The sequence below is a fragment of the Bufo bufo genome, chromosome 1 (genome assembly GCF_905171765.1).
Source record: "Bufo bufo chromosome 1, aBufBuf1.1, whole genome shotgun sequence".
In the NCBI taxonomy this organism is placed as follows: domain Eukaryota; kingdom Metazoa; phylum Chordata; class Amphibia; order Anura; family Bufonidae; genus Bufo; species Bufo bufo.
In genome coordinates, this window is record NC_053389.1 from 613,101,840 (window position 1) to 613,110,576 (window position 8,737).

The window sequence follows — 8,737 nt, forward strand, 5'->3', positions numbered from 1 at the left end:
CGGCGATCGTTCGCTGGCAGGCTGGAGATGTGATTTTTTTTTTAACCCCTAACAGGTATATTAGACGCTGTTTTGATAACAGCGTCTAATATACCTGCTACCTGGTCCTCTGGTGGTCCCCTTTGTTTGGATCGACCACCAGAGGACACAGGTAGCTCAGTAATATGTTGCACCAAGCACCACTACACTACACCCCCCCCCCTGTCACTTATTAACCCCTTATGAACCACTGATCACCCCATATAGACTCCCTGATCACCCCCCTGTCATTGATTACCCCTCTGTCATTGATCACACCCCTGTAAAGCTCCATTCAGATGTCCGCATGATTTTTACGGATCCACTGATAGATGGATCGGATCCGCAAAACGCATACGGACGTCTGAATGGAGCCTTACAGGGGCGTGATCAATGACTGTGGTGATCACCCCATATAGACTCCCTCATCACCCCCCTGTCATTGATTACCCCCCTGTCATTGATCACACCCCTGTAAAGCTCCATTCAGATGTCCGCATGATTTTTACGGATCCACTGATAGATGGATCGGATCCGCAAAACACATACAGGCGTCTCCCTGGAGCCTTCCAGGGGGGGGTGATCACCCCATATAGACTCCCTGATTACCCCCCTGTCATTGATCACCCCCCCCTGTCATTGATCACCCCCCCCTGTCATTGATCACCCCCCCCTGTCAGGCTGCATTCAGATGTCCGTATGATTTTTACGGATCCACGGATACATGGATCGGATCCGCAAAACACATATGGACATCTGAATGGAGCCTTACAGGGGGGTGATCAATGACAGGGGGGTGATCACCCCATATAGACTCTCTGATCACCCCCCTGTCATTGATCACCCCCCTGTCATTGATCACCCCCCTGTAAGGCTCCATTCAGACATTTTTTTGGCCCAAGTTAGCGGAAATTATATATTTTTTTCTTACAAAGTCTCATACTCCACTAACTTGTGTCAAAAAATAAAATCTCACATGAACTCACCATACCCCTCACGGAATCCAAATGCGTAAAATATTTTAGACATTTATATTCCAGACTTCTTCTCACGCTTTAGGGCCCCTAGAATGCCAGGGCAGTATAAATACCCCACATGTGACCCCATTTTGGAAAGAAGACACCCCAAGGTATTCCGTGAGGGGCATATTGAGTCCATGAAAGATTGAAATTTTTGTCCCAAGTTAGCGGAAAGGGAGACTTTGTGAGAAAAAAAAATAAAATATCAATTTCTGCTAACTTGTGCAAAAAAAAATAAAATTCTATGAACTCGCCATGCCCCTCATTGAATACCTTGGGGGTGTCTTCTTTCCAAAATGGGGTCACATGTGTGGTATTTATACTGCCCTGGCATTCTAGGGGTCCTAAAGCGTGAGGAGAAGTCTGGGATCCAAATATCTAAAAATGCCCTCATAAAATGAATGTGGGCCCCTTTGCGCATCTAGGCTGCAAAAAAGTGTCACACATGTGGTATCGCCGTATTCAGGAGAAGTTGGGCAATGTGTTTTGGGGTGTCATTTTACATATACCCATGCTGGGTGAGATAAATATCTTGGTCAAATGCCTACTTTGTATAAAAAAAATGGGAAAAGTTGTCTTTTGCCGAGATATTTCTTTCACCCAGCATGGGTATATGTAAAAAGACACCCCAAAACACATTGCTCAACTTCTCCTGAATACGGCGATACCACATGTGTGACACTTTTTTGCAGCCTAGGTGGGCAAAGGGGCCCACATTCCAAAGAGCACCTTTAGGATTTCACAGGTCATTTACCTACTTACCACACATTAGGGCCCCTGGAAAATGCCAGGGCAGTATAACTACCCCACAAGTGACCCCATTTTGGAAAGAAGACACCCCAAGGTATTCCGTGAGGGGCATGGCGAGTTCCTAGAATTCTATATTTTTTGTCACAAGTTAGCGGAAAATGATGATTTTTTTTATTTTTATTTTTTTCCCTTACAAAGTCTCATATTCCACTAACTTGTGACAAAAAATAAAAACTTCCATGAACTCACTATGCCCATCACGAAATACCTTGGGGTGTCTTCTTTCCAAAATGGGGTCACTTGTGGGGTAGTTATACTGCCCTGGCATTCTAGGGGCCCAAATGTGTGGTAAGGAGTTTGAAATCAAATTCTGTAAAAAATGACCAGTGAAATCCGAAAGGTGCTCTTTGGAATATGGGCCCCTTTGCCCACCTAGGCTGCAAAAAAGTGTCACACATCTGGTATCTCCGTATTCAGGAGAAGTTGGGGAATGTGTTTTGGGGTGTCATTTTACATATACCCATGCTGGGTGAGATAAATATCTTGGTCAAATGCCAACTTTGTATAAAAAAATGGGAAAAGTTGTCTTTTGCCAAGATATTTCTCTCACCCAGCATGGGTATATGTAAAATGACACCCCAAAACACATTCCCCAACTTCTCCTGAATACGGAGATACCAGATGTGTGACACTTTTTTGCAGCCTAGGTGGGCAAAGGGGCCCATATTCTAAAGAGCACCTTTCGGATTTCACTGGTCATTTTTTACAGAATTTGATTTCAAACTCCTTACCACACATTTGGGCCCCTAGAATGCCAGGGCAGTATAACTACCCCACAAGTGACCCCATTTTGGAAAGAAGACACCCCAAGGTATTCGCTGATGGGCATAGTGAGTTCATGGAAGTTTTTATTTTTTGTCACAAGTTAGTGGAATATGAGACTTTGTAATAAAAAAAATCAAAAAAAAATCATCATTTTCCGCTAACTTGTGACAAAAAATAAAAAGTTCTATGAACTGACTATGCCCATCGGCGAATACCTTAGGGTGTCTACTTTCCGAAATGGGGTCATTTGTGGGGTGTTTGTACTGTCTGGGCATTGTAGAACCTCAGGAAACATGACAGGTGCTCAGAAAGTCAGAGCTGCTTCAAAAAGCGGAAATTCACATTTTTGTACCATAGTTTGTAAACGCTATAACTTTTACCCAAACCATTATTTTTTTTTACCCAAACATTTTTTTTTTATCAAAGACATTTAGAGCAAAATTTATATATGGATCTCGTTTTTTTTGCAAAATTTTACAACTGAAAGTGAAAAATGTCATTTTTTTTGCAAAAAAATCGTTAAATTTCGATTAATAACAAAAAAAGTAAAAATGTCAGCAGCAATGAAATACCACCAAATGAAAGCTCTATTAGTGAGAAGAAAAGGAGGTAAAATTCATTTGGGTGGTAAGTTGCATGACCGAGCAATAAACGGTGAAAGTAGGGTAGGTCAGAAGTGTAAAAAGTGGCCTGGTCTTTCAGGGTGTTTAAGCCATGGGGGCTGAGGTGGTTAAACAATCAATTTGTGCAACAGACAACATAATTTTGGAAAACTACTATGCTGCATCTAGAACTATTGGGGAAATAGACACCTAATCCAGGAGCATTCCCAAAGAGTACTTCATAAAGACTTAGGCCTATCTTCCGGTTAGATGTGTACCGGATGGAGAAAAGCCCCAGGGATAGGTACTCTCACCTCAGTCAGGATCTTTTAGCTGTAGCCTTTGCTACAGGCCAAATCTCTGAATATCCTGGAAAGAAATCAATATAGACAGACATATTCACACTGTTCCAACCTTTGTTCTGAATGTATTCAATCCGCAGTCTCTGAAATGGGTAAGATGACCTTGGCATATGCCTTCCTGGAACTCCCATGGTTCTCCCATCATTATTACAGCATTCACCTTCAACTAACCTAGTGGCAGCATTGTTGACCCCAGGAGCCATCCACCACAGAACCCAATCACACGTTCTCTCTCTTGATTTGCCCATGTTATATATCCATCCTCTTTAGGTAGAGTGCCCTCTAAAGGAAGAGTTTCTTACCAAACCTCCAGAGTCCAATCATCACTTCTACCTTTATCCTGTGATGTTTCCTTTCAGCCTCAGTAGCCTGTATCTGAAAAAAACAAATTTTTTGGAAGTCCACTGGCCATAAGCCATCCTGTATCACACAGACTTCCACTTAACGTAGACTTCAGGTAATAGTTCAGCCTCTACTTTCTCAGGCAGCATCAGGGCATCAAACTAAATAAAATTTTAAAATAAATAAAAAAAATTAAAAATAAATCCTAACTAAAAGTCATCCAATTAATATAATAAATAAATAAATAAATATATATATATATATATATATATATATATATATATATATTTTTTTTCGAATAGGGGAAACTGAATACTATAAATATATAATCTAGATCCTTCCGATCTAGGAATAGAATCCTTCCTTTTTCCAAAAACTCGTCAGATTCTGGCTGGGATCCAATTCTACGTCACAGGATAAGCAACTCAGAAGGACCTCTGCGGGCTCTGTTCTCACCGCCTCTTGGTCTTTTCCTGCAGGGCTCCCCTCACGCTGTGCAGTGACCTGTGCACTGCGTGAGGATGTCGCCACGCTGTCTGACCTCACGCTGTGCCATGTCAGGTCACAACACTGCAGGAAGAGCACTGGATCTTAGGAGAGATGGCGGTGGCCGGAGCAGGAGAGGAAATTTTTATTTATTTATTTTTTGCTGCTCTGATTAATATGGGGGTCTGATCTGATGTCTGAGTGGGGGTCTTATTCACATTGGCGCTATGATCTGAGGTCTGATTGGGGGGTCTTATTTACATTGGGGCTTGATTGGAGGTCATTCACATTGGGGGTCTGGTCTGAATGGGCGTCTTTTTCACATTGGGGGACTTATGAACATTAGGGGGTCTGGGGTTTGATTGGGCTCTAAGCTGAGGTCTGATCTGAAGCTTAGGCCTCATGCACACGACCGTTTTTTTATTCCGTGTCCGTTGTTCCTTTTTTCGTGATTTTCTGCGGACCCATTGACTTTCAATGGGTCCGTTGAAAACTCTGCTAATGCACAGTTTGTCGTCCGTGGTTCCAGTCCGTCCAAAAAAATATAACCTGTCCTATTTTTTTCACGGAAAACTGTTCGCGGACCCATTCAAGTCAATAAGACCGTGAAAAAACGCGGAGGCACACGATTGTCATCCGCATCCGTTTTTTTCCTATCATTTGCATGGCAAACTAGATTTTTTTTTTTTTTTTTTACTTTCCTTCATGTCTGGTGATCCTCCAAAAATAAAGGAAGACACACGGTAACAAAAACGGATCACAGAACAACGGAACCCCATTTTGCAGAACGGAACACAACAACGGTCGTGTGCATAAGGCCTAAATGAAAAATACTTTTTTTCTTATTTTCCTAAAGGTTAAAGAAATGAAAAACACAGAAATGCCCCAACCAATTGGAATTATATAGCATATAGTTTTCCATCTTCCTATACAAACAGTATTGCTAATTAAAAATAATAAATTCTTAAACCTAGTATATCGCATTAACTAAGGCCGCTGTCAGATGGGTATAATAGGATGCTGCTTTTGCTTCTTTATTATCGATAAAGCATCTGAACCTCCTACAGGTCATCAGAAAATGAGTTAGAGCTCCGTAACTGACGAACCGTGGGAGGTCTGGGTGTTGCATCCATAATATGCACAGAAAAAATGCCCCTTTATTACACCTGTCTGAAAAATGGCTGAAAATTGTTTAAAAAAAAAACTATGGTAATTTAAAACTATTTATAGCGACAGTCTGTAAGTGAAAATGTCTTTTCAGACTGATAATCATTTTCATCTCTCAAAAATGTCTTTGATTCCTCCCTAGTAATCATTATCACAATTAGGGCTCATGCACACGACTGTATGTATTTTGCGGTCCACAAATTACGGATCCCCAAAAGATACGGATGACGTCTGTGTGCATTCCGTATTTTGCGGAACGGAACACTGGCCCATATAAGAGCAGCACTATCCTTGTCTGTAATGCGGACAATATTAGGACATGTTCTATTCTTTTGCGGAACGGACATACGGAATGCACACAGAGTAATTTATTTTTATTTTTTTGTGGACCCATTGAAATGAATGGTTCCGCATACAGTCCGCAAAAAAAAAAAACGGCACACGGAAAGAAAATACATTCGTGTGCATGAGCCCTTACTGTAGTGCAGAGGTCACTCTACTTTTCTCTGGAAGAGTAAAAATACTCCTCTTAGTATTTTAGAGGAGTATTTTTAGCCAAGCAGGAGTACGAAATTTGCAGTAATTTAAAGAACTAATATGCTGGCATACGTAATGTTAAGAGGTTGCTATTTATGCAGGGAAACCATTGCTGGTCTAATTAATATCTCTTCCCTGCCCTTAGTTCTCTCCAACATACAGTCCCATATGGATGCATATGTGACAAGCACTATTATGGATATACAGTATATGTGACAGGCACACAATACTATGGATGTGTACGTAGGAAGCACACTATGCTATGGATGTATATGTAGCGAGCACACACATCACTTATGTGACAGGCTCTGACTATTATGGATGGATATGTGACAGACACACACTATTATTGATGTATGTGACAGGCACTTAGAATGACATTTGGGACTTGTACTTATGATGGGGATAGCAGTAGCTGTTTCACACTTGTTTTGGTATTTGTGACAGACATACACTGTTATTGGGTTTTTTTGTGGGTAGGAACATAATACAAATATGGCGTATTTGTGTCAGGCTTGCACTTTGTGTCAGGCATTTATGACGTGCCAGGCTGCTTGCAGTATTGGTAAACATCTCGATGCCACTGCACATGAGTCTCCCTCCAGAGCAGTCTCAAGAGAGGTCTGCTGAATGGTCCAGCAGCTTGCACAAACTGACCAAACAGCAGCCGTTTTACAAATAACAGCGATTTGTACAGACCTTTGTTATTGGATCTTTCAGGCACCAGCAGTATTGCTGTGCTGCCTGTGCCGTTCACAGCACATTAATAGCATGGGGAGTCTTATGCATATTAAATACATGACACTTTTTTAGAGAGTAAAATTGCCTGTATCGGTGATGATTGTAGAGGAGTTTTTGTGACCTTTGCTGTAGCGTGTAAAAGGTATTGCTAGAGTAGCAGTATTCATATTTTATTTTACTCTAAAGATTGAGTATGGGCAGGATAGGCACAGTGTAAAATGCAAACTTTATTGATGTTTGTGGTGGGTTTGGTGATTTGGACACTGGAAAACCTCCAGGTTAGAATGGTAGTAAATGGACAGTTTAGGAGCAGAAGTCTTACTAGATGGGTAAGCGCTTATCTACTCACTCTATTTCTGAAAAAAATACACCCCCCCCCCCCCCCCCTCATATGTGAGAATCAGACACCAAGTAACCCCCGGATTTATGAGGGAAGGGGGATTGATAACATGCACAGAAGTCTATGTTACCCTTCCCTGAGGACATGTACAGTCACACAGGAAGACAGAAGGATCTAGTTTTTTCTTCTCCCTGCTGCCTGTCAGTATGCCCCCCTCCCCAGTTGCTCCTTGTCCTCCTCCATGCTGGATGTGGTAACAGCTGGCTGAAGTGGGGACAGCTTTAACCTGGAAAATCTCAGGTTGTGTACCATCTAGAGCAGTGGTTCTCAACCTTTCTAAAGCCGTGACCCCTTAATACAGTTCCTCATGTTGTGGTGACTAGGGATCGACCGATTATCGGTTTTACCGATATTATCGGCCGATATTGAGGATTTTGAACGTTATCGGCATCTATTTTGCCGATATTCCGATAACGTATTGGGAACACAGAACGCGCTGCTCTCAGCGCGTTCTGTGTTCCCTCCGCAGCACAGGGGAGAAGGAAGCAGTGTCTCCCTCCCCCTGTGATGCCGCTGCCGCCAATAGCAGGAGAGGAGACAAGAGGAGGGGAGGGGCTGTGGCCGCTGCGCCACCAATGAAGATGAGTCTTTCATTAATTCATATACAGGAGGCGGGAGCTGGCTGCAGAATCACATAGCCGGCTCCCGACCTCTATGAACGGCAGCTGCGGTCCGCGGTAGTTAACCCCTTAGGTGCCGCAGATCGCAGCTACCGTTCATAGGGGCCGGGAGCCGGCTAGGTGATTCTGCAGCCAGCTCCCGCCTCCTGTATATGAATGAGAGACTTATCTTCATTGGTGGCGCAGTGCGCCCCCCCTCCCCCCAAGCCCCCTAGTATTAATCATTGGTGGCGCAGTGCGCCCCCGGCCCCATCCCAATAGTAAAAACATTGGTGGCGCAGTGCGCCCCCCCACCCAGTATTAATCATTGGTGGCAGTGGCCACAGGATCCCCTCTCCCCTGCTCCTCCGATCGGAGCCCCAGCAGTGTAAGTCTGGGGCTCCGATCGGTTACCATGGCAGCCAGGATGCTATTGAAGCCCTGGCTGCCATAGTCAGCTCCATGCTGCTGTGTGCACAAAGCACAGAGCAGCAGGGACAGTGTGATCTCCTATTTACCCTGATAGAGCTCTATCAGGGTGAATAGGACAAGGGTTCTAGTCCCTAAGGGGGCTAAAAGTTTGTAAAAAAAAAACCACAAAAATATTAAGTATAAATGAAAAAAGATTTTCAAAAATAATAATAATAATAATACACGTTAACAATAAAGATTAATTTTCAGCAGATTTGTGTAGGAAAAACATTTTTTTCCTCAAAAATAAAAATACCCAGAATATCGGTATAAATTATCGGCTATCGGCCTGAAAGTTGACAAATTATCGGTATCGGCCCTAAAAAATCAATATCGGTCGATCCCTAGTGGTGACCCCCAACCATTACATTTTTTTCCTTGCTACGTCATAACTAATTTTGCTACTGTTATGATGACC